Raw genomic sequence first — 22983 nt, 5'->3', positions numbered from 1 at the left:
TAAAGTCAGGTAGTGTGTGATCTCCCTGAAAAATATCTTGAGTTTTTCTTTCTCAGGATATTTTTAGCTATTTGGGGCACCTGCCCTTCCAAATAAATTTGGTTATTGATTTTTCTATTTCTACAGAGAAAATTGGGATTTTAGTTGGTATTGCATTGTCTGTAAATCAATTTGGGTTCAGTTGACAACTATATTTAGTCTTCCAAGCCATGAGCATAGTGTGCCCTCCATTTATTTAGGTTTTCCATGATTTCTTTTAGCAATTTCTTGTAGTTTTCTGCATATAGGTCTTTTCTGTCCTCAGTTAAATTTATTCCTAAATACTTGCTTCTTTTGGTTGCTATTGTAAATGAAATTCTTTTCTTGATTTCTTGCTCAGATTGCTCATTATTAGTGTATAGAGGAACACTACTACTTTTTGAGTGTTGATCTTGTATCTTGCCACTTTGCTATACTCATTTATTAGTTCTAGTAGCTTTGCTGTAGATTTTTCAGGATTTTCAACATACAGTATCATGTCATCTGCAAACAGTGAGAGTTTTACTTCTTCCTTTCTAATTTGAATGCCTTTTATTTCTTTTTCTTGCCTAATTGCTCAGGCTAGAACTTCCAGAACAATGTTGAATAACAACAGTTATAGTGGGCATTCTTGTCTTGTTCCTGATCTTAGAGGGAAAGCTTTTTCAGTTTTTCTGCATTGAGGATGATGTTGGATGTGGGTTTTTCATCTATTCCCATTATCATGTAGAGGAAGTTCCTGTCTAGTCCTATCCTTTGAAGTGTTTTAATCAAGAAATGATGTTGAATTTTGTCAAATGCCTTTTCTGCATCAGTTGAGACCATCGTGGTTTTTCTGCTTTGACTTATTGATATGGTGTATTACATTAATTGATTTTCTTGTGTTGAAGCAGCCTTGTATATCTGGAATAAATCCCATTTGGTTATGGGGTATAATTCTTTTAATATGCTGCTGGATTAGATTTGCAAGTATTTTTTTGTTTAGTTGTTTTTGCATCTATATTCATTAAAGAGATTGGTCTGTAATTTACTTTTCTTGTGTTATCTTTGTCCAGCTTTAGTATTTCGATGGTGTTGGCTTCATAGAATGACTTAGGTAGCTTTCTGTTCTTTTCAGTTTTTTTTTTTTTTGGTTAAGAATTTGAACAGGATCAACATGCTTTCTTGAATGCTTGGTAGAATTCACATATGAAGCCACTTGGTTCTGGACTTTTCTTTTTTGGGAGTTTCTTGATGACTGATTCAGTCTCTTTACTTTTGTGGTTGGTTTGTTGAAGTCACCTGTTTCTTGTTGATTCAGTGTTGGTTGTTCATGCTTTTCTAGGAAGTTGTCCATTTCATCTACATTGTCTAGTTTATAACATATAGTTGCTCAAAGTATCCTCTCATTACCTCCTTCATTTTTGCGGAATCACTGCTTATGTACCCTCTTCCATTTTCTGGTTTTATTTATTTTCATCCTCTCTCTCTTTTTTTTGGTCAGCCTAACTAAGGGTCCATCAAATTTATTGATTTTCTCAAAGAACAAACTTGTGGTTTTGTTAATTTTCTCTGTTTTCATATTCTTGGTTTAATTTATTTCTGCCCTAATCTTCATTATTTCTTTTGTTTGCTTTGGGGTTAGTTTGCTGTTCTTTCTATAATTCTTCCACATGAACAGTTAATTCCTCGATTTTTGTTTTTCTTTTTAAATGTAGGCATTTAAGGCAATAAATTTCCCTTTCAGAACCACCTTTGCTGCTGCATCCCATAAGTTTTGATATGTTGTGTTTTTCATTTGCCTTGAGATATTTACTGATTTCTCTTGTTACTTCTTCCTTAACCCACTGGTTGTTTAAGAGTGTTAAGTTATTTAGCCTCCATATATTTGTGCATTTTCTGGCCCTCTGCCTGTTACTGAGTTCCAACTTCATTTCATTTTTATCCGAGAAAGTGTTTTGTATAATTTTAATCTTTTTAAATTTATTGACTTGCTTTGTGACCCAGCATATGGTCTTTCCTTGGGAATGATCCATGAGCACTTGAGGAAAAAGTGTATCCTGCTGTTGTGGGGTGTAATGAAAATGTCTGTGAAGTCTAGCTCATTTATCATATCATTCAAATTCTCTGTTTTCTTATTGATTCTGTCTAGATGCTCTATTCATGAATGAGAACAAGGAATTGAAGTCTCCAACCATTGTGTTAGAGGTGTTTGCTTCTCCCTTCACTGTCGTCAGTGTTTGCGTCCTGTACTTTGGGGCACTCTGGCTTGGTGCATAAATATTTATGATTGTTATGTCTTCTTGTAAATATAATAAATATTATATTTAAATATTTATATTATATTTACTTATATAATAAAGGAACAGTTTTTATTATTTTCCTTTTATTAACACACAGTCCTTCTTTGTCTCTTTTAATTGTTTAACATTTGACTCTTGTTTGTCGAATATTAGTATGGTGGTTGCTTGCATGAAATAACTTTTTCCAGCATTTCCCTTTCAGCTTATTTTTGTCCTTGGGTCTAAAGTGGGTCTCCTGTAGACAGCACATAGATGGGTCCTTTTTTTTAAACTCTAATTGAGGCCTGATCTGCTTATTGGTTACTTGTAGCTGTGCTATCTTTCACGGCTGTAGCACTCGATTTCTGGGTCTTAGGTGTCACAGAGCTACTCAAAGGTCCAAGGAAATACCAGCTGATACACACAGCACAGGGTCTCATGATCCAGAATAACATTAGCAACTTCAGACTATCTTCTATAAGGATTTACAATCTAGGCTCCAATTATCTTATAAGTATTCTCTGAGAGAGACCTTAGCATATTTGTTCCTTTGTTTCTGGCTTTTTTTTTTTTTAATTTTTTTAATTATTATTTTTTAAATACCAAAAAACATATAACAAATGCAGACATTCCTATTTTGATCATTAATCAGTAATTCACAATATTATTACATAGTTGCATATTCATCATCATGGTCGTTTCTTGAAACCTTTGCATCTGTTCAGGAAAAGAAATAAAAAGACAACAGAAAAAAATTGATACATACCGATACCCCTTATCCCTCCCTTTGATTGATCACTAGCATTTCAATCTAAATTTATTTTAACATTTGTTCCCCCTATTATTTATTTTTATTCCATATGTTCTACTCCTCTATTGACAAGGTAGAAGAGGAGCATCAGACACAAGGTTTTCACAATCACACACTCACATTGTGAGAACTATATCATTATACAGTCATCATCAAGAAACATGGCTACTGGAACAGAGCTCTACACTTTCAGGCAGTTCCCTCCAGCCTCTCCATTACATCTTAAATAACAAGGTGCTATCTATTTAATGCGTAAGAATAACCTCCATGATAACCTCTCGACTCTGTTTGGAATCTCTCAGCCATTGACACTTTGTCTCATTTCACTCTTCCCTGTTTTGGTTGAGAAGGTTTTCTCAATCCCTTGATGCTGACTCTCAGTTCATTCTTGGATTTCTGTCCCACATTGCCAGGAAGGTCCACACCCCTGGGAGTCATGTCCCACGTAGATGGGGGAGGGGGGGCAGTGACTTTGCTTGTTGTGTTGGCTGGAGAGAGCAGCCACATCTGAGAAACAAAAGAGGTTCTCTTGGGGGTGACTCTTAGGCCTAATTTTAAGTAGGCTTGACCTGTCCTTTGTGGGGTTAAGTTTCATATGAACAAACCCCAAGACTGGGAGCTCACCCTATAGCTTTGATTGTCCACACTACTTGTGAGTATTTCAAGAATTCGACCTGGGGAAGTTGAGTTTGCCCCCATTCTCACCATTCCCCGAAGGGGACTTTGCAAATACTTTTCCAGTCACTGATCAAATCACTCTGGGTTTCATCGGAGCATCACTTTGGACAAACCAGCAAAATCTCATGTCTTACCCAAGGTTCCATGTACTCATGGTGTTCAATGAAGCTGTGTACATAAGTTATATTAGGAAATGTAATAGTCAAAATATAAATTTTGTACCAAATAAACATTTTTTGTTTTAGTCTCACACAGAAGTTGAAATTTTAAAATATTAATTACCATCCATTTTCAGCACCCTGCAGTAATGACATTCCTTTGTTCTTCCACATGCAAAAACATTTTTAAAATTTGTACATTTAGTCACTGTCATTATACACTCTAGGCATTCCTAGATTATACCATCTCAGTCTATATCGTCTTTCTTTCTGATTTCATTTGTGCCCCCAGCCCTCCTCCCTCTTTCATTCTCACATTCAGCTTCATTAAGTGTTTTAACATAATTGGATTTCAGTTAGGTAGTATTGTGCTGTCCATTTCTGAGTTTTTATATTCTGTACACAATCTGTATCTCTTCAGCTCCAATCTGTATCTCTTCAGCTCCAATTACCCAATGTCTTACCCTATTTCTATCTCCTGATGGTCTCTGTTACCAATGAAATTCTCCAAGTTTATTCACTAATTTCATTTCATATCAGTGAGATCATACAGTATTTGTCCTTTTGTTTTTGGCTGATCTCACTCAGCATAATGTCCTTAAGTTCCATCCATGTTGGTACATGCTTCATAACTTTATTCTGTCTTAACAGCTGCATAATATTCCATTGTATGTATATACCACAGTTTGTTTAGCCACTCGTCTGTTGATGGACACCTTGGCTGTTTCCATCTCTTTACAGTTGTAAATAATGCTGCTATAAACATTGGTGTGAAAATGTCTGTCTGTGTCCTTGCCCTTATGTCCTTTGAGTAGATACCTAGCAATGGTATTGCCGGGTCATATGGAAATTCTATATTCATCTTTTTGAGGAACCGTCAAACTGCCTTTCACAGTGGTTGCACCATTTGACATTCCCGCCAACAGTGAATAAGTGTGCCTCTTTCTCCACATCCTCTCAAGCACTTTCATGTTCTGTTTTATTGATAATGGCCATTCTGGTGGATGTGAGATGATATCTCATTGTGGTTTTGATTTGCATTTCTCTAATATCCAGGGCAGTTGAGAATCTCTTCATGTGTCTTTTGGCCATTTGTATTTCCTCTTCTGAGAAGTGTCTGTTCGAGTCTTTTGCCCATTTTGTAATTGGGTTGTCTGTCTTTTTGTTGTTGAGTTAACAATCTCTTTATAAATTCTGGATACTAGACCTTTATCTGATATGTCATTTCCAAATATTGTCTCCCATTGTGTAGGCTGTGTTTTTACTTTCTTTTTTTTTTAATTATATAAATTTTTTTTAAACATTCCATTCTACATGTATAATCAGTAATTCTTAATATCATCACATAGTTGCATATTCATCATTTCTTAGTACATTTGCATCGATTTAGAAAAAGAAATAAAAGACAACAGAAAAGATATAAAATGATAATAGAGAAAAAAAAAACTATACGTACCATACCCCTTACCCCTCGCTTTCATTTACCACTATTTCAAACTGAATTCATTTTAACATTTGTTCCCCTTATTATTTATTTTTATTCCATATGTTCTACTCTTCTGTTAATATAGTTGCTAAAAGGAGCATCAGACATAAGGTTTTCACATTCACAGAGTCTCATTATGAAAGCTAAATCATTGTTCAGTCATCATCAAGAAACATGGCTACTGGAACACAGCTCTACATTTTCAGGCAATTCCCTCCAGCCTCTCCACTACATCTTGAACAACAAGGTGATATCTCCTTAATGCGTAAGAATAACCTCCAGGATAACCTTTTGACTCTGTTTGGAATCTCTCAGCCATTGCCACTCTGTCTCATTTTACTCTTCCCCCTTTTGGTCGAGAAGGCTCTCTCAGTCTCTTGATGTTAATTCTCAGCTCATTCTAGTGTTTTTCTCAGTCCTTTGATGCTAAGTCTCATCTCATTCCAGGATCTTTGTCCCACGTTGCCAGGAAGGTCCACACCCCTGGGAGTCATGTCCCACACAGAGAGGGGGAGGGTGGTGAGACTGCTCGTTGTGTTGGCTGGAGAGAGAGGCCACATCTGAGCAAGAAAAGAGGCTCTCTTGGGGGTGACTCTTAGGCCTAAATTTTAAGTAGACTTGACCTATCTTTTGTGGGGTTAAGTTTCATGTGAACAAACCCCAAGACTGGGGGCTCAACCTATAGCTTTGGTTGTCCACGCTGCTTGTGAGAATATGAAGAATTCAACTTGGGGAAGTTGAATTTCTCCCCACTCTCACCATTCCCCGAAGGGGGCTTGCAAATACTTTTCCAGTCACTGATCAAATCATTCTGGGATTCATCGGGGGATCACTCTGGACAAACCAACAAAATCTCATGTGCTACCTGAGATTCCAAGTACTTATGAGATTCAGTCAAACTGTCTACATGAGTTATATTAGGAAATGCTCTAGTCAAAATCTAAATTTTGTAACAAATGAACATTTTTTGCTTTAGTCTCACACATAAGGTGACATTTTAAAGTATTAATTATCATCTATTTTCAGCACCCTGCAATAATGACGATCCTTTGTTCTTCCTCCTGCAAAAACATTTTTAAAATTTGAACATTGTACATTTCACTATTATTATACACTCTAGGCATTCCTGGATTATACCATCTCGGTCTTTAACATCTATCTTTCTTTCTGATTTCATTATGTCCCCATCCCTCCTCCCTCTGTCATTCTCACATGCAGCTTCATTCAGTGTTTTAACATAATTACATTACAGTTAGGTAGTATTGTGCTGTCCATTTCTGAGTTTTTGTATCCAGTCCTGTTACACAGTCCGTATCCCTTCAGCTCCAATTACCCACTATCTTACCCTATTTCTATCTCCTGATGGTCTCTGTTACCAATGACATATTCCAAGTTTGTTTACTAATGTCGGTTCATATCAGTGAGACCATACAGTATTTGTCCTTTAGTTTTTGTCTAGTCTCACTCAGCTTAATGTTCTCTAGGTCCATCCATGTTGTTACATGCTTCATAACTTTGTTCTGTCTTAACAGCTGCATAATATTCCATCATATGTATATACCACAGTTTGTTTAGCCACTCGTCTGTTGATGGACACCTTGGCTGTTTCCATCTCTTTACAGTTGTAAATAATGCTGCTATAAACATTGGTGTGAAAATGTCTGTCTGTGTCCTTGCCCTTATGTCCTTTGAGTAGATACCTAGCAATGGTATGCTGGGTCATATGGCAATTCTATATTCAGCTTTTTGAGGACCCATCAAACTGCCTTCCACGGCGGTTGTACCATTTGACATTCCCGCCAACAGTGAATAAGTGTGCCTCTTTCTCCACATCCTCTCCAGCACTTTCATTTTCTGTTTTATTGATAATGGCCATTCTGGTGAGTGTGAGATGATATCTCATTGTGGTTTTGATTTGCATTTCTCTAATGGCCAGGGACATTGAGCATCTCTTCATGTGCCTCTTGGCCATTTGTATTTCCTCTTCTGGTAGGTGTCTGTTCGAGTCTTTTTCCCATTTTGTAATTGGGTTGTCTGTCTTTTTGTTGTTGAGTTGAACAATCTCTTTATAAATTCTGGATACTAGACCTTTATCTGATATGTCGTTTCCAGATATTGTCTCCCATTGTGTAGGCTGTCTTTTTACTTTCTTGATGAAGTTCTTTGAGGCGCAAAAGTGTTTAATTTTGAGGAGTTCCCATTTCTTCTTTCTTTCTTTCTTCAGTGCTCTTGCTTTGCATGTAAGGTCTAGGAAACCGCCTCCAAGTATAAGATTTATAAGGTATTTCCCTACATTTTCTTCTAACATTTTTATGGTCTTAGATCTAATGTTTAGGTCTTTGATCCATTTTGAGTTAACTTTTGTATAGGGTGTGAGATATGGGTCGTCTTTCATTCTTTTGCATATGGATATCCAGTTCTCTAGGTACCATTTATTGAAGAGACTGTTCTGTCCCAGGTGAGTTGGCTTGACTGCCTTCTCAAAGATCAGTTGTCCATAGATGAAAGGGTTTATATCTGAAACTCTCTTCTATTCCATTGGTCCGTATATCTATCTTTATGCCAGTTCCATGCTGTTTTGACCACTGTAGTTTCATAATACGTCTTAAAGTCAGGTATCGTGAGACCTCCGGCTTCATTTTTTTTCCTCAGGATACTTTTAGCTGTTCAGGGCACCCTGTCCTTCCAGATAAATTTGGTTATTGGTTTTTCTATTTCTGAAAAGTAAGTTGTTGGGATTTTGATTGGTATTGCATTGAATCTGTGAATCAATTTAGGTAGAATTGACATCTTAACTATATTTAGTCTTGCAATCCATGAACACGGTATGTCTGACTTATTTTGAAGAGCACATTGTCTCTAAGGTTTATTGGTTGTGTGCCTCTCGACGTCTGTTCTGGTTTGGTAGCTGCTGGAATACAATATACCAGGAATGGAATGGCTTTTAAAAGGGAGAATTTAATGAGTTGCAAGTTTACTGTTCTAAGGCTGAGAAAATGTCCCAATTAAAACGAGTCTTTAGAAATGTCCAATTTAAGGCATCCAGGGAAAGATACCTTGGTTCAAGAAGGCCGATGAAGTTCAGGGTTTTTCTCTCAAGTGAGAAGGCACATGGCGAACACAGTCAGGGCTTTTCTCCCAGCTGGAAGTGCACATGGCGAATACAGCATCATCTGCTAGCTTTCTCTCCTGGCTTCCGGTTTCATGAAACTCCCCGGGAGGCGTCTTCCTTCTTCATCTCCAAAGGTCACTGGCTGGTGGACCCTCTGCTTCATGGTGCTGCAGCATTCTCTGCTCTCTCTGAGTCTCTTTCTCCAAAATGTTTCCTCTTTTATAGGACTCCAGTAAACCAAACAAAACCCACTCAAATCGGTGGAGACATGTCATCCCCTAATCCAGTTTAACAACCATTCTTGACTAAGTCACATCAACCAGGGAGATGATCTCATTACAGTTTCAAATATACAGTATTGAATAAGGATTATTCTGCCTTTAAAGAAATGGGATTTATATCAAAACATGGCTTTTCTCAGGGGGCATACTTCCTTTCAAACCAGCACAATGTCCTTCCTTTTCTTAGCCACACCACAGTCCATTATATAACTCTATCACCATTTGCATTCTGCTGCTCAGTCATTGTACCCTCCGACTCCCTACATCTCTTGGGGTTCATGGATTAATGTCCAAAATAGACAAACTGTGTTTTACATTATCTTCATTTGCTTGTACAATCAGCAGTGCTCTCAGTTTCAGACAGTTTTCATTGGTCCATAATGACAAAGAACTGATAAACACAGCATCACCAAATATCAAATCAAAACCACCCCTTATCACACCCCCTACCCCGCCTCAGTTATTGCTTCTGGTAGTGCTGTGGTACTTTGATGTCTTCCTGTTAACTATTGGCCATAGCATGCATTTTTAGTTTTCCCCTTAAATCCCAAAGACTTTTTGTCCAATATCAGACTTTTGAAATGGTTCTGCGAGAATTTATAATTGTACATTTAATCAGTGGGATTCATGCATGGCACTATGCATCCCCTTTCAGTCATAGTTACATTCAATATGGCAGTGTCACTTATAGCTCCACAAATTAGTTATCAGTTCTTTCCATTCTCTTACATTTAGGTTCCACCCCCTTGGGTAGCCTTTCCTCCATCTCTGGCTTCTGTGTACCTCGAGGTCCCCTATATTCTACAGTGTGACCTCTGAGATGACTTTACCAGAGTCATGATAGCAAAATCGTACAAGATCTGTTCTTTCGTGTCTGACTTATTTCACTCAGCATTATGTCCTCAAGGTTCATCCATGTTGTCTGGCACCTCATTTCATCTTATTGCTGTATAACATTCCATCGTATGTAAACCTGGTGTTTTTTTTCTTTCTTTCTTTTTTTTTTTTACTGTTTACTGAGTTGTGAAACCGTCATTATAATCCAGTTTTAACACGTTTGTCACCACACTAAAATCTTGCCCATCCACTTTCAGTCCCTCTCTGTTCCCACCCTCAGTCTCAGGCAACCACACGTCTACTTTCTGACTCTGTGATTTGTCTTCAGAGGTGACAAACTGTTGAAATCAGAATCCATAAACCACCCTTGACAGCGGCCACTGTGCCCTGCTCTAGCATCAGGGTGGCCTGTGCAGAAATCCTCCATCTTTGGTCGAGTGACTCTGGACTCGTAGAGCCAGGGATTGGCAGGCGTTTTGTGGGAAGTACCCAGTGCTAAATATTTTGGGCTTTGGGGCCTTTGAAGCTACTCAGCTCTGTCCTGGGAGCCCAGGAACAGCCAAGGGCAGGTGGATGGTGGCTGTGTACTCGGGAGCGTTGGTTGCTTAGCGCTGTGACTTTGCCGGCCCAGGCAGGCTCCCTCTGCTCTGCACGCTCAGGTGGGTGGTGGCCCAACTGGCTGTCTCCAACCCCATGGTGGCTTACACTGTCCCCAGGCGTTTTGACAGTGTGGTGCAAGGTGTGCTGTTTAGTTTCTTCTTTGATACTGAATTGAGTATGATGGGTACCTGTCTGGAGAGAAAAAGCTAGAATTTAAAATGTTCTGACAGTTGAGAGAAATTAGAAATTTAGGGATGACTGTTCATTAGTAGTTTTAGAATGGATTTGGGAATGCTCATCACGGGGAAAGGTGTGGATTTCTAGGGTCCTAAGCAAGCACCCATCAGCAATAAGTATTAAATGAGCGAGACTAGGGTTTAAAATAGAACTTCATCTTTTAAATACTGATCAGTGAAATTTAAATGAAAAAAAATCAGCTCCTTACTGACCCTCTAGGTGTGGCTCCGTTCTGATGGCCCAGTCTCTCCTTGGCAGGGTGTGACGGCTCCGGGAACGCTCCAGTAGCTTGGCTCAGTTCTGGTTTTGTCTTCTGTCTGCTCTTTTTTTATTTTGTATTTTTTTAGGAAATAACAAGGAATTTATTATAATACATTGAATAGCACATGGAAATATGATTTCCAGGTTTCTTCAAACTATTTGCAAAATATAAAGTTTGGTACAAGTTTAAAGCCCAACTCAAGAAAATTGTTACAAATTATAGGCAAAATGAGAAAGTCAATTGGAAGATTATCATTCAGGAAAATTTATGTGCATGATATGAAAAAACTGATAAATGCTGAGATTACAATTTAATTAAGTAATTTGTGTATCATCATTACTTCTGAGTATTGTCAAATTATTTACAGCTAATATAATTTTTTTTCCTTTTTTTATTAATTAAAAAAATTAACTAACACAACATTTAGAAATCATTACATTCTACATATGCAATCAGTAATTCTTAATATCATCACATAGATGTATGATCATCATTTCTTAGTACATTTGCATCAATTTAGAAAAAGAAATAGCAAGACAACAGAAAAAGAAATAAAATGATAATATAGAGAAAAAAATAAAAATACAAAAAATATATAAAAACAAACAAAAAAACTATAGCTTAGATGCAGCTTCATTCAGTGTTTTAACATAATTACATTACAATTAGGTAGTATTTTGCTGTCCATTTTTGAGTTTTTGTATCCAGTCCTGTTGCACAGTCTGTATCCCTTCAGGTCCAATTACCCATTATCTTACCCTATTTCTAACTCCTGATGGTCTCTGTTACCAATGACATATTCCAAGTTTATTCTCTAATGTCGGTTCACATCAGTGGGACCATACAGTATTTGTCCTTTAGTTTTTGGCTAGACTCACTCAGCATAATGTTCTCTAGGTCCATCCATGTTATTACATGCTTCATAAGTTTATTCTGTCTTAAAGCTGCATAATATTCCATCGTATGTATATACCACAGTTTGTTTAGCCACTCGTCTGTTGATGGACATTTTGCAATTGTAAATAATGCTGCTATAAACATTGGTGTGCAAATGTCCGTTTGTGTCTTTGCCCTTAAGTCCTCTGAGTAGATACCTAGCAATGGTATTGCTGGGTCATATGGCAATTCTATATTCAGCTTTTTGAGGAACCGCCAAACTGCCTTCCACAGTGGTTGCACCATTTGACATTCCCACCAACAGTGGATAAGTGTGCCTCTTTCTCCACATCCTCTCCAGCACTTGTCATTTTCTGTTTTGTTGATAATGGCCATTCTGGTGGGTGTGAGGTGATATGTCATTGTGGTTTTGATTTGCATTTCTCTAATGGCCAGGGACATTGAGCATCTCTTCATGTGCCTCTTGGTTATCCGTATTTCCTCTTCTGAGAGGTGTCTGTTCAAGTCTTTTTCCCATTTTGTAATTGGGTTGGCTGTCTTTTTGTTGTTGAGTTGAACAATCTCTTTATAAATTCTGGATACCTGTCTGCTCTTTTGCAAAATGAAATGACACTATCTCCAGTTTAGAAGTGCTGTGGTAAGCAGCACCGAGTTGTAAGGGCAGGGGGTCAGCTTGTGGCTGTCACCTCTGGGTGGGGGTGGGGAGGTGTCCCCACCCTTCAGGGCTTCTCCAGGGCGAGGGCGTGTGCGTGTCCACATGCAGCTTTCGCATGGCAGTGGATTCCTAGAATATACATCTTGTTGGGTTATCAGCATGTAATAGACCTTTTTTTTCTTAGGAAGTAGAAAGCTGTGATGCCGAGACATACTGTTTTCTAGCTGTTTTCTGTTATACTTTGACCATCTTCTCACCACCTCCTGCGTTGCTCAGCATTCAGCTGGCATCTGAGGATGCCATTCAGAGCAGAAGGACTTTTCAGGTTGGGGCTTACACAGAGTAGCTGGTGTACCTGTTCCCATGCCTGCCATCTCCCCCTGGCTGCTGCTGGGTCCCTCCTCACCCCCCAGCAGCCCCCCAGCTGCCACTGCCCAGGGGGTCCTCGTGCTGGAGGTGGAAGTGGGTGGGCCTGGAACCCCCCCCAAGTCCTTCCCCAGAGGGCTTCTGAAACATAGGCCCTGGGTCCGAGAGCCCTTGATGGTTGCTTCTGGTGGACTTGCACTACTGAGCTGTTCCTAAAGAGGTCATTTAAGATTGAGTGTGGGCGAAGGATTCCAGTGAGATGATGAGATTGTCTACTCCCATTCCCATTTATTTTTGGGAAGCTCCCTTTCTGGCTCAGTCTTGATTTATTTTTCCCTAATCTGGCATTTGGCCCTAAGGCCCTTTTGAGTGTCATTGAAGTGAGGCCCTTATGTAAGAAAGTAAGCTGCCACTTCTCGGCCTAGAGCCGAAATTTCCTGTTTTTTCAGGAAATTCAGGCCAGCATGAACCCAGTGTCAGGCAGGTTTCAGGGTAGTGGATTATGTGCTGTAGATTTCAGGCATGCTTTGGAATTTTCTGTGTCTTCTTTGGGACAGAATTTAATCCTATTCTGGGTAGGTTCAGATAGTTTAACTTCTTCTTTGTGATGGCTTGTCCCTAAGATGTGAGGGAGCCCTGGGAAGAAAACGGGATGCAGCTGACAAGCTCTTACCGGTTCCTGCTTTTGTAGAAAGTTGCATAAGTGGTCACCCTGGGTCTATCACTGCTTTTCTGCCTGTCCCCGAAGAGCTTCTTAGAGATGTGCACTTTTGGGCCCTCCACCATTGGACCAGGAATTTCGGCTAAATATGTAGAATCAATAGTACAAGTGCAGAAGTGTGGTTCATGGCACTAAAAAATAAGTTTTGATAAATGAGGAGACCTGTCTCTTGTGCCTTATTGTTTATAGTATGAGTTTCCGGGAGGACATGTGACAGCAACATATATGAATGAATTCCCTAGGTGTTTGAATTTAAAATGATCAAAAACAGTTTACGGTGTGTCTGTTTGGTATAAGGTAGTTTCAGGAGTTTTTGGGCCAGCAAGGAAACTGAGGTCGGGTGGGCTGGCCCGGTGTTGGGCCAGGCTGCTGTGGCTTTTCCTGCGTGCCCGAGACGATGGTGCATTCCAGGGTTGGTTGTCACCGTGGAGAGGAAAACGGGTGAAGTCAGAATAGCTCTGCTCTGTTGTCGACCATTTACTTACCCTGTGACGTGGGGAGGGAAGCACCACACATTTAACAGATACAGTCATGCTTCCTTGTCCTGAAGTCACACTTCACACATCAAAACGTGAGGCCGTGTCACACACAGGGTGTGACTCCCTCTTGCTGTCCGTGACAGAAGGAGCACACCCTTGCCTGGCCTTCGCATCCGTCCGTGTTCTTGGCTTCAGTTCAGGACAAGGCCAGCCCGGAGTTTTTACGGGTCCCGGCCATTCCGGGACCCACTGCCCTCGCCCCCTTTGCCTGCGCACCAAAGGCTGCAGAAGGGGTGGGCGCACACGTGTGTTGGTAAGTTACTGCTGGAAGAGCTTTTTGTTGACACCACCCCTTTGACCCTGCATTCTTTCTGTTCGTGTGTGTCTGCTTTTGAATTTTCTCTTTCATTTGCTGTGTTGAAGTAGCAGAGAATGAAAGGAAGTAGCTTAGGATACTGGCAAGAGCTCAGTGACACCGCGCGGTGCGCAGGTGAGTGGTGCAAGGATGGCACGCTGCATCTGGGGTGCCGGGCTCTGCTGCTGCTCCCCGGAGCAGGCCTGAGGCAGGGCAGGGCTTCAGAACCAGCCCCAGAATGTCTGACTGGACAGTCTCGCCCCCCAGGGTCTCCAGCAGGGTCAGTGGAAGACCAGCATAGCTTAGCCTTTTACTTTTAAAATCCTCCTGACAAGTGTAGCTTCTCTTTTAAGTGTTACATTCACTGAATGGGTGTAAACTCTTGCTTTTTTTTTTGGTGGGGGTGGGGGTGCCTTGTCCAGGAATGGAACCCCGTCTCCTGCATGAAAGGCGAGCATTCCACCAGTGAACCTCCCTGCCCCTAAACTCTTGCTCTTAAATAAGGCATGCTTGAGTATTTGGAAGATATTTTTGTATTGGTGTTATCTGTAAGGCTTACATTTGTAAATTTCAGCTTTTTGTTTGAGGGATTCTGTAGTATGTAGTTAGGCTAATTTTTTTTTTTTTTTTTTAAGAAAATAGAGATTCGTGTTCAGATGCTTTAGTAGTTTGCCTGTGTAATGTTTGGATGTGTTTTGGACTCCACAATATGAATCCTGATTGGAAATATTTTCTTACCATTACTGTGCATTTGACCTGGACTTCTAACTCATACTGTAAAGGAGACATTTGCTTTTATCATTGAACTGTATATGGTAGTTGGTAGTCAAGGTCTTAAATAGACTGTCCTTTTTGAGTCGTCTTTGGGAGCACACCCCTTCTGCCTCTCAGTAAACACGTGGCCCGTGGGTGTGCAGGGCCAGTGTGGCCGAGGCTTCCCTTCCGTCTCGGGCCTGCAGTGTGGTCAGGGAAGAAGATGGGTGCTGGGTCACCCAGAGCAAAAGCCCAATTCTAGACCCTGGGCACGGCCTGCCCTGCCATCCCCCCACAGGCAGATAGGCGGGAGGACCTGGGCTGACAGGGCTGTGCTGGCACTCTAGGTGGTGTGTGCTGGCTGGTGGGGCTGGGGTGGGTAGATTCACGCCGCGTGTGGGGCGAATTGCATGGATTGGCCACTCCAGTCCTAGCACAAGGTAAAGCACAAGAGAATGCCAAGCACGCATGGCTGCCCAGGGGTCTGGACTGTGCTGTGAGCTCTGTGATGGGGAGGGCGTGGTGGGCTGGGAGGGCCTGCGGAAGAGTTGCCTTGGAGTAGAGTCTGAAGAAAGAGGTTTGACCCTCGGGCAGAGGGCGCGTTTTAGGATGAAGCTTCTGAGTGGAAAGTGACAATGTTTCCCATTTATCATAGTGCCATTGTAAAATAACTTATTTTCATTTATAGAAGTAGAGAAAGTTATTCTGTTTAAAGAAAATACTAGGTAATGAGTGCATGGTTATGGCAAAATTTAGGAATATAAAACTTGAACACGAACACGTGACGTTAGGAGCTGAACATTTGGATTGAACAGGGGGGTATGGCATGGTGTACCTTGCCAGCCTTCTTTAATTTAAAGGAATGGAGTAAAAAAATGCTGGCGCATTGCATGTAGTTAATGTTTCTGTAAAATTTTGTTCTGCTTGGATGTGGTCTGTAAGTGGCCCTGGTGTCAGTTGTGTTGCTGACTGTGGGTTGTGGTCAGAAAAGTGAGAGCCACTTGCCTAAATGCTCTTGGAGGGTTTCCCAGATCTGGACATTACTGAATGCCTACTGTGTCTGGTCGGGGGCTGTAAGGAAGTGAGACACAAGTGGCTGCGCCTGGCAGGAGCAGATGAGGTTTCTGTGCAGTTTGCTTCTTCCGGTCCTGCCTTTGGGTCTCTGCAGTTGTAACATAGTTGCAGTTTACTGCAGGGCTGTTCAGACCTCCTCAGTTCAGTAGAGTTAGATTCATTGTTGGCACCAAGAGGTGCTAAGTGTGATAGCTGTTGGGGTGTTTCAGAGAGATTACACTGAGGTTTGGTGTTGAGACAGAAAGTTCTCCTGTGAGCAGGTGCAGGTGGGAGCCATGGGGTGTGTCCCTACCAGGGACCCCCGAGCCCCTGCATTGGGTGCTTCTTGCAGAGCAGCAGCTGGTGGTGGGTGAAACCTAAGGAAGGGTGATGCTGGTTAGTGAAAGAAGCTCTGCTGCATCTACGTTTTTCATTGTGATAATGTATATGAAACACCACGTTTCCCATTTCAACCACTTACATGCATGCAGCCCGGTGAAACCCATCACAGTTCACACCACCCTTTTCCAAAACTTTTTCAGATCCTCCAGTGGGAGATCTGTGTTCATTGAACCATAACTCCACCCTCCAGCCCCATACCCTGCTAATCTGTAATCTGCATTCTGCCTCTGAATTGGCTTGTTCTGGGTGTTCACTTACGAGGAATCGTACAATAGTTGTGCCTGTTGGAGTGCCTTATCCCTTAGCAGGATGTCTCCAAGGCCCTTCCATGCTGTAGTGTGTCTAAGCAGCAAATTCTTTTTGTGGCTGAGTAGTGTTCCGTTGTGTGGACCACCACATTTTCTTTGCCCATTCATCTGTTGATGCACACTTGGGGTGTGTCCACCTTTTGGTCCCTGTGAATGACACGGTTCTGAGTGGTGGTCAGCAAACCGTATTTACCTGCGTGAGGAACCCTCCGCTCTTTCCACAGCTGCTCCCTGGGTGTGCCTTTCACAGTCCCAGCAACAGTGCACGAGGCTTCCTGTCTCCTTGCCAACACTCTGTTCTTTTTCTTTTCTTCCTTATTTTACAGATAACTGTTATCCTAGTGGTTGTAAAGTGGAGTCTCAGCGTGGTTTTGACTGTTTCCCTGACACTCATGATGGGCATCTTTTCACATGCTCGCTCCTGTTTGTATATCGTTTTCAGAGAAATGTCTACTCAAGGGCTTTGCCCATTTTAATATTGGGGTTTTTTTGTTGTTAAATTGTATTATTTCTGTTGAAGGTTTATGATTTTGCTAACATTTTCTCCCTTTCTGTGGATTGTCTTTTCACTTCCTTGAAAATGTTATTTGATGAGCAACAGTTTTCAACTTTGATGAAGTCCAGAGCACCTTTGCTGCTTGTGCGTTTGGTGCTGTCGCTAGGAATCTGCTACCTGCCACACAGTCCTGAGGGCATCGCCCCACATTTTCTTCTAAGAGTTTTATGATTCTGGCTTATGTTGAGGCCGTCGATCTGCTTCGCACCCATATTTGTGAATGATGTGAGGTGGGGGTCCACCTGTAACTCATGGGGTCCCTTTGCGCCCTGGACCTGCCCCTGAAGGTGAGAGGAAGTGGCAGCTTTCCTGGGACAGGGGCGTTCAAGGCTCAGGTGATCACACACTGTCGTGATGTCACTACACCGTGGAATTGGTAGCTGCTTTTTCTTGGTGCAATTGATGACGCGTTGGGATAGATGAAAACTGGCAGGTAACAGGGGAAACACCACAGAAGTGACTTAAACCCATTGTTGGCCTGAGGTGGGAGTGGCCACCTCAGCTCCTGGGTGCCATCAGGAGGGTGAGGGGTGGGCCAGGTGTTGGCCGGAGGGAGGAAAGGGGCCTTCATTCTCGGCAGAGGCCCCAGGAGTGCCTTGCGTGGGGAGGTCGGGGTGCAGGGCTGCTGGCTTCTCACCCTCGGTGCCATGCACAATCACGGGAGCCTGTGCTGCTCGTAGGGTGTTTTAAAAGCACAAAGCTTGTCTGGAGTGCAAGCCGAGAAAGTAGAGCCTGACAGAAATACCCCCTGAGGCTGTCCCTGGAGATGGGAAGGATGAGATTCAGGCAGAAAGACCCCTGATGTTGGAGCAGAAAGAAACAGAGGCCAGGGGGTGTGCACAGGGCCTTTTCGGGGGGCTGCCGAGCATGAAAAGGGTCTTGTGGTGGGCAGGAGAGCCCCGAATTTGTGGATGTGACAGCGCATCTCTTGCTGATGCTTCTTCAGCGGCTCAGACCTGTGGGTTGACATCTGGAAGCTGATGGTTCAGTGACATGCAGGGGGTATGTGATAGAATGACAAGGGAACTTAGGGGTTTGCTAGTAAGCGGCTAGACTGAGAAGTCTGCCGGAAAAAGAGGTGCAGGAGTGTGTGTGGAAGGAGAGGTCAGCCTGTGGTGCCCTGGGGTTTAAAACCTGAAGCAGGGAGTTCTTGCCTGCCATTCCCAGAGACCTGGGTTCAATTCCTGGTGCCTGCCCATGCAAGAAAAAAAAAAACAAACCTGAAACAGAAGCTTTCTCCAAGGGGCAGTGGGAGACCACCGGCATTGAGCAGGTCAAGGGTTGGTCTTCCCTTGGAAAGCTGTCCCCAACCTTCAGGAAAGTGAGGGGGCCTGGGAGTGCCTTGGGGGTGCATTGGCTGTGAGCGAGGCCTTGGGTGAGGCCCTTCCTGAAGGGCTATGTCTGAGGGTGCTTGCGGGGCGCTCACTCACCTCACTCTGGTCTTCCCGGGCTACCCTGTGAGGGTTCCAGGAGGTCTCTGACGTAGCCTTACCAGGGCTGAGCTCATAGCTGGGGCTGCAGGGTCACGGACCCACCCTGGCGTGTAAGGGGAGGGGCAGGCCGGATGCAGCCTGCCCTTTGTGGTCCTTGTGTAGGAGATGCGTTTAGAAGTGCAAAACCACTCCTGCATGGCATCAACCAGCTTGACAAAATAGAGCACCGTTTGGCCTAAAAAAGATTGGAGGAAGGGAGCAGACAGACAGAAAAAACAGTATGGCCTGGTGCGTTTGGAGAAGCTGTTACTATAGAGGAAATTTGTAGACTTCTTTACTCGGGTTCAGATTTGAACAAAAAGGTTCATGGAAAATGTTTAGAAAGCTAAGACTTCTGTTAATAACGGGTGGTTTTCTGCAATTTAGTTCCTAAAACGTTATCTATTCCATTACTTTTTCTTTTTGAGTTCTGTGAAAGCATTAGAGGATAGTATAGAATGTTAAATTAGGTCCTCAGTGGGAAACTTGGAGACTCCTTGGCTTTCCTCCCAGTGTGCCAGCACCCGGACCTTTCCTTCTGGAAGGAGGGGGTCCTGCTGTGCCCCCCCTCCTGTCCTCTGCCCATTTCTTCTGGAAGGAGGGGGTCCTGCTGTGCCCCCCCTCCTGTCCTCTGCCCATTTCTTTCTGGCCCTCCTGCTGCGGCTCCCCGGATGGGGTCCTGCATGGGGTTTGTTGAACAGTGTTTCTTAGGGTTGTGGTTGCAGCTTCTTTGAATGGATGGTCTTGTTTTACTCCATCAAGGATTTCTGGGTTTAATTTGGAGTTGCTGAAACTAGATAGATTATTTAGAAATCTGCCAATAAATGATGTCAGATGAGGCTCTTGGACCATTTCAAGAAAGCATTTTGCAGAGGAAATATGGGGAAAAGCAGTTCCTCCGTGAGTGCCTGTAATTGGTTGGCGCCCGGGCCATTGTGTCATTACCGTGTGGGGTGGTTTCCCCATGGGCCACCGTTCAATCCTGTGAGGTAGGCTGAAGCTTTACCATCAGGTTTGTATGTCTTTGAATTAATTGTTTTTTGAAAAATTGAGTTTTTTATGGCCTTGCATTTGTTTCTGGGTAGCAGAATGAATATATTCTGACATTGGATTTGTAAAATTATGCTTTTAGAAAGTCTGTGTTAAGTGTTTTGAGAATTTCTTTAGCCTCTCCAGAGTGAACATTCTTCTTAATATTTTAGAACTTTGCTCGAGTTTTTTTTTTTTTTAACAATTTTTATTGTATAGTATAACTTATATACAAAGCGAGAAATAAAAAAGCAGTATTTTTCAAAGCACTCTTCAACATGTAGTTACAGGACAGATCCCAGAGTTTGTCATGGGTGACCATGTGATCCTCTCAGATTTTTCCTTCCAGCTGCCCCAGAGTATAGGAGGCTAGAGGGCTTAAAATATTTTTTTATCATCACAATCAACTTTTTTCCTTCTTTTTTTGTGAACAGTAACATATATACAAAAACCTATAAATTTCAAAGCACAACACCGCAATTAGTTGTAGAACATATTTCAGAGTTTGACATGGGTTACAATTCCACAATTTTAGGTTTTTACTTCTAGCTGTTCTAAAATACTGGAGACTAGAAGAGATTGAAGTTTAACGATTCAGCATTCATATTTATTTGTTAAATCCTATCTTCTCTGTATAACTCTACCATCACCTTTGATCTTTCCATCCCTCTCTTTAGGGGTGTTTGGCCTATGGCCATTCTAAATTTTTGATATTGGAAGGTTCTTTCACTAATGTGGGGTAGGGAGGAGGAACTATCTGATGTTCTGGAGAGGCTGGGCCCTCTAGGTTTCGGGACTTATCTGGACCAGGGACCCTTCTGGAGGTTGTAAGTTTCTGGAGAGTTACTCTAGTGCCTGGAACCCTTGTGGAATCTTATAAATTGCACCAGATGTTCTTTAGGATTGGCTGGAATGGTCCTGGTTGAGGGTTAGCAGGTTATGATAGGTAGCAAGGTCTACCTGAAGCTTGTGTAAGAGCAGCCTCCAGAGTAGCCTCTCGACTCTATTTGAACTCTCTCAGCCACTGATACCTTATTAATTACACTTCTTTTCACCCTTTTGGTCAGGATGGAATTGTTGATCCCTTGGTGCCAGGTCTGGATTCATCCCTGGGAGTCCTCTCCCACGCTGCCAGGGAGACTTTCGCCCCTGGATGTCATGTCCCACGTAGGGAGAAGGACAGTGATTTCACTTGCAGAGTTTGCTCCAGAGGTTTTTACCACATGAGTAGTAGAAATAGTTTGGGAAACTTTATTTTAAAAAAACCTAAACTCCTCTTCCTATTTGCTTTAGCATATGCACAGCCCCACATGGACTCAGACGTGTGCACGGTGGCTCCACAGCACAGGCCTGCCTGTTGTTGGTGCGATATGAGCAGAGACTCTGGGAGGGCCTGGGAGGACCCCCTGACCACGTTTCCCACATTCTTGTCCCCTCCGCATGGTTCACACTCCCATTTGGCTATTTGGGCTGAACCAGTTGGTACTTGATACTGTTTGGTGGTTTTTCCCAGTTCTACTGTTACCATGTACCCCACTCCCCGATGGGAACTTTAGAATTTTATATTTGTAAGATACTCATTGTTTAATAACAGTACATAGACTTTTTTTCTGAGGAAAAGATGTATGTGTATGAATTATCCCATTGCCTTCTTGAAGAGTAGACTGTAAAAATAGGGAGGGAAAGCAGTGTGAGGGAAATAACTGGAGATGGGAGGGAGGGCAGTTTTTGGTTTTAGACCTCTGTCCTCGAGTGCTGTGACTCTCTTTGCATCCCTTACCCTTTGCCCAGGTCCTGGAAGGGAAGTCGCGGGTCACAGAGTTAAGATGGTGGGCTGTGGCCCCGACCCCAAACAACACGAGCACATACACTGTCGGAGTGCCTCGTGGAGATGGGTGCTTCCTTCTGGAGCCGTCTGCCGAGGCCCCAGCTGAGCTGTGGCTTCTTACTAGAGTTTAGCTTAAAACTGGTTCCATGGAGGGTGTGTTGGAATGGAACGTGGCAATTCCTGAACAGTTTACGTGGTCTAAGGTTTGAGAACCCTGCTCATCTCACCCCTGGTGCTATGTGGAGGCCGAGAGAAAGCTTTCCACTGGTGGTTGGGTTGGCTGAGCTCTTGGGTCCTGAGACGCTAACATTTTAACCAACCTCATCTTAAGAATTGCATTGCTCTTCTACTTCCCTGAATCAGTCTTAGTTGGAGAGCTTTGATGCTTGTTTTCCTTTAGTGTAGTTCTTACCACTAAAAGGGTGTCCTTGATTTATCTTCTTAGAAATAAAATTATTAGCTCAGTGTTGCTTGCCTTTACTTTTTTAGGTCTCCAGAGATCATATGCTTGTGCTCATGACTCATACATAGCACTATTTTTACCTAAACATTGCACATCTTTTTAAAAAAACTCGTGTTTACCAAGAAAACTGGTACTTATTGAGACCTTTAGTATCATCTGTAGGGAAAGATAAGACTTGTTATTAATATGTATGTACTTGCATTTTGCATATATTGAGATAATTTGTTATTGTGCAGTTTACCTTCCAGATAATGCAAAAGGCAGTTATCTTCAGTAACTGTGGGTTGAGCCTTTTCATTTGGAAGGGCTTATGGTGGATTCTCTAGGACAGTGTTCCCCAGACTGTGATCGTGATCCAGTTATGTCCCATTTAAGAAAGACTTCCCTATTCCAAGGCCATAAAGCTAGCTTCCTGTGCCTTCTGAAAATGTTGTAGTTTTGCCTTTTACGTGTAAGTCTTTTTTCTGTACTGAGCTGAATTCTCTGTACAGTGTGAGAAAAGGAACAGACTGTACACCCTTCTTTCCATGTGATGCCTAGCTGTCCCAGCACCATTTCATCAGTGGCTGCTTTCCTTGGTGCTCTCTGATGGTGGCCCTGCCTGGGACTGCCCGTGCCCTCTGTGCTTCCACTGGTCAGCTGGTCTGTGTTCGTGCACTGCCACCTGTCTAAATTGTGTATTCTGTTTGATGCTGGTATCTAGAAAAAGCAGCTGACTTTTGTCTGTGCATTTTGTATCCAGTAACCTATTTCTACAGATGAGACAAGTTAGCCTGCAGAGGCTGTTGGACCTTGCCCAGGCCGCCTAGCTGGCCGCGGGGCAGGGCGGGTTCCACTCCTGAGGGCGCGCAGCTGCCCCCCCTCCCCCCCCCCCCCCTGCTCTTCAGAGAAGGAGGAGGGAAGGC

The 22983-nt window shown here is 42.5% G+C and overlaps 1 protein-coding gene across 4 annotated transcripts in view; it reads left to right on the top strand.

The window, feature by feature from the left end:
- Window positions 1-22983, top strand: part of ANKRD11 (ankyrin repeat domain containing 11) — a 236433-nt gene that overhangs the window by 41552 nt on the left and 171898 nt on the right. The gene's annotated exons all lie outside the window — the stretch shown is intronic.

The sequence above is a fragment of the Tamandua tetradactyla genome, chromosome 16, assembly GCF_023851605.1.
Source record: "Tamandua tetradactyla isolate mTamTet1 chromosome 16, mTamTet1.pri, whole genome shotgun sequence".
Lineage (NCBI taxonomy): Eukaryota > Metazoa > Chordata > Mammalia > Pilosa > Myrmecophagidae > Tamandua > Tamandua tetradactyla.
The sequence above is the reverse complement of the archived record's forward strand: the minus strand, read 5'-3'. Positions and strand labels throughout refer to the sequence as shown.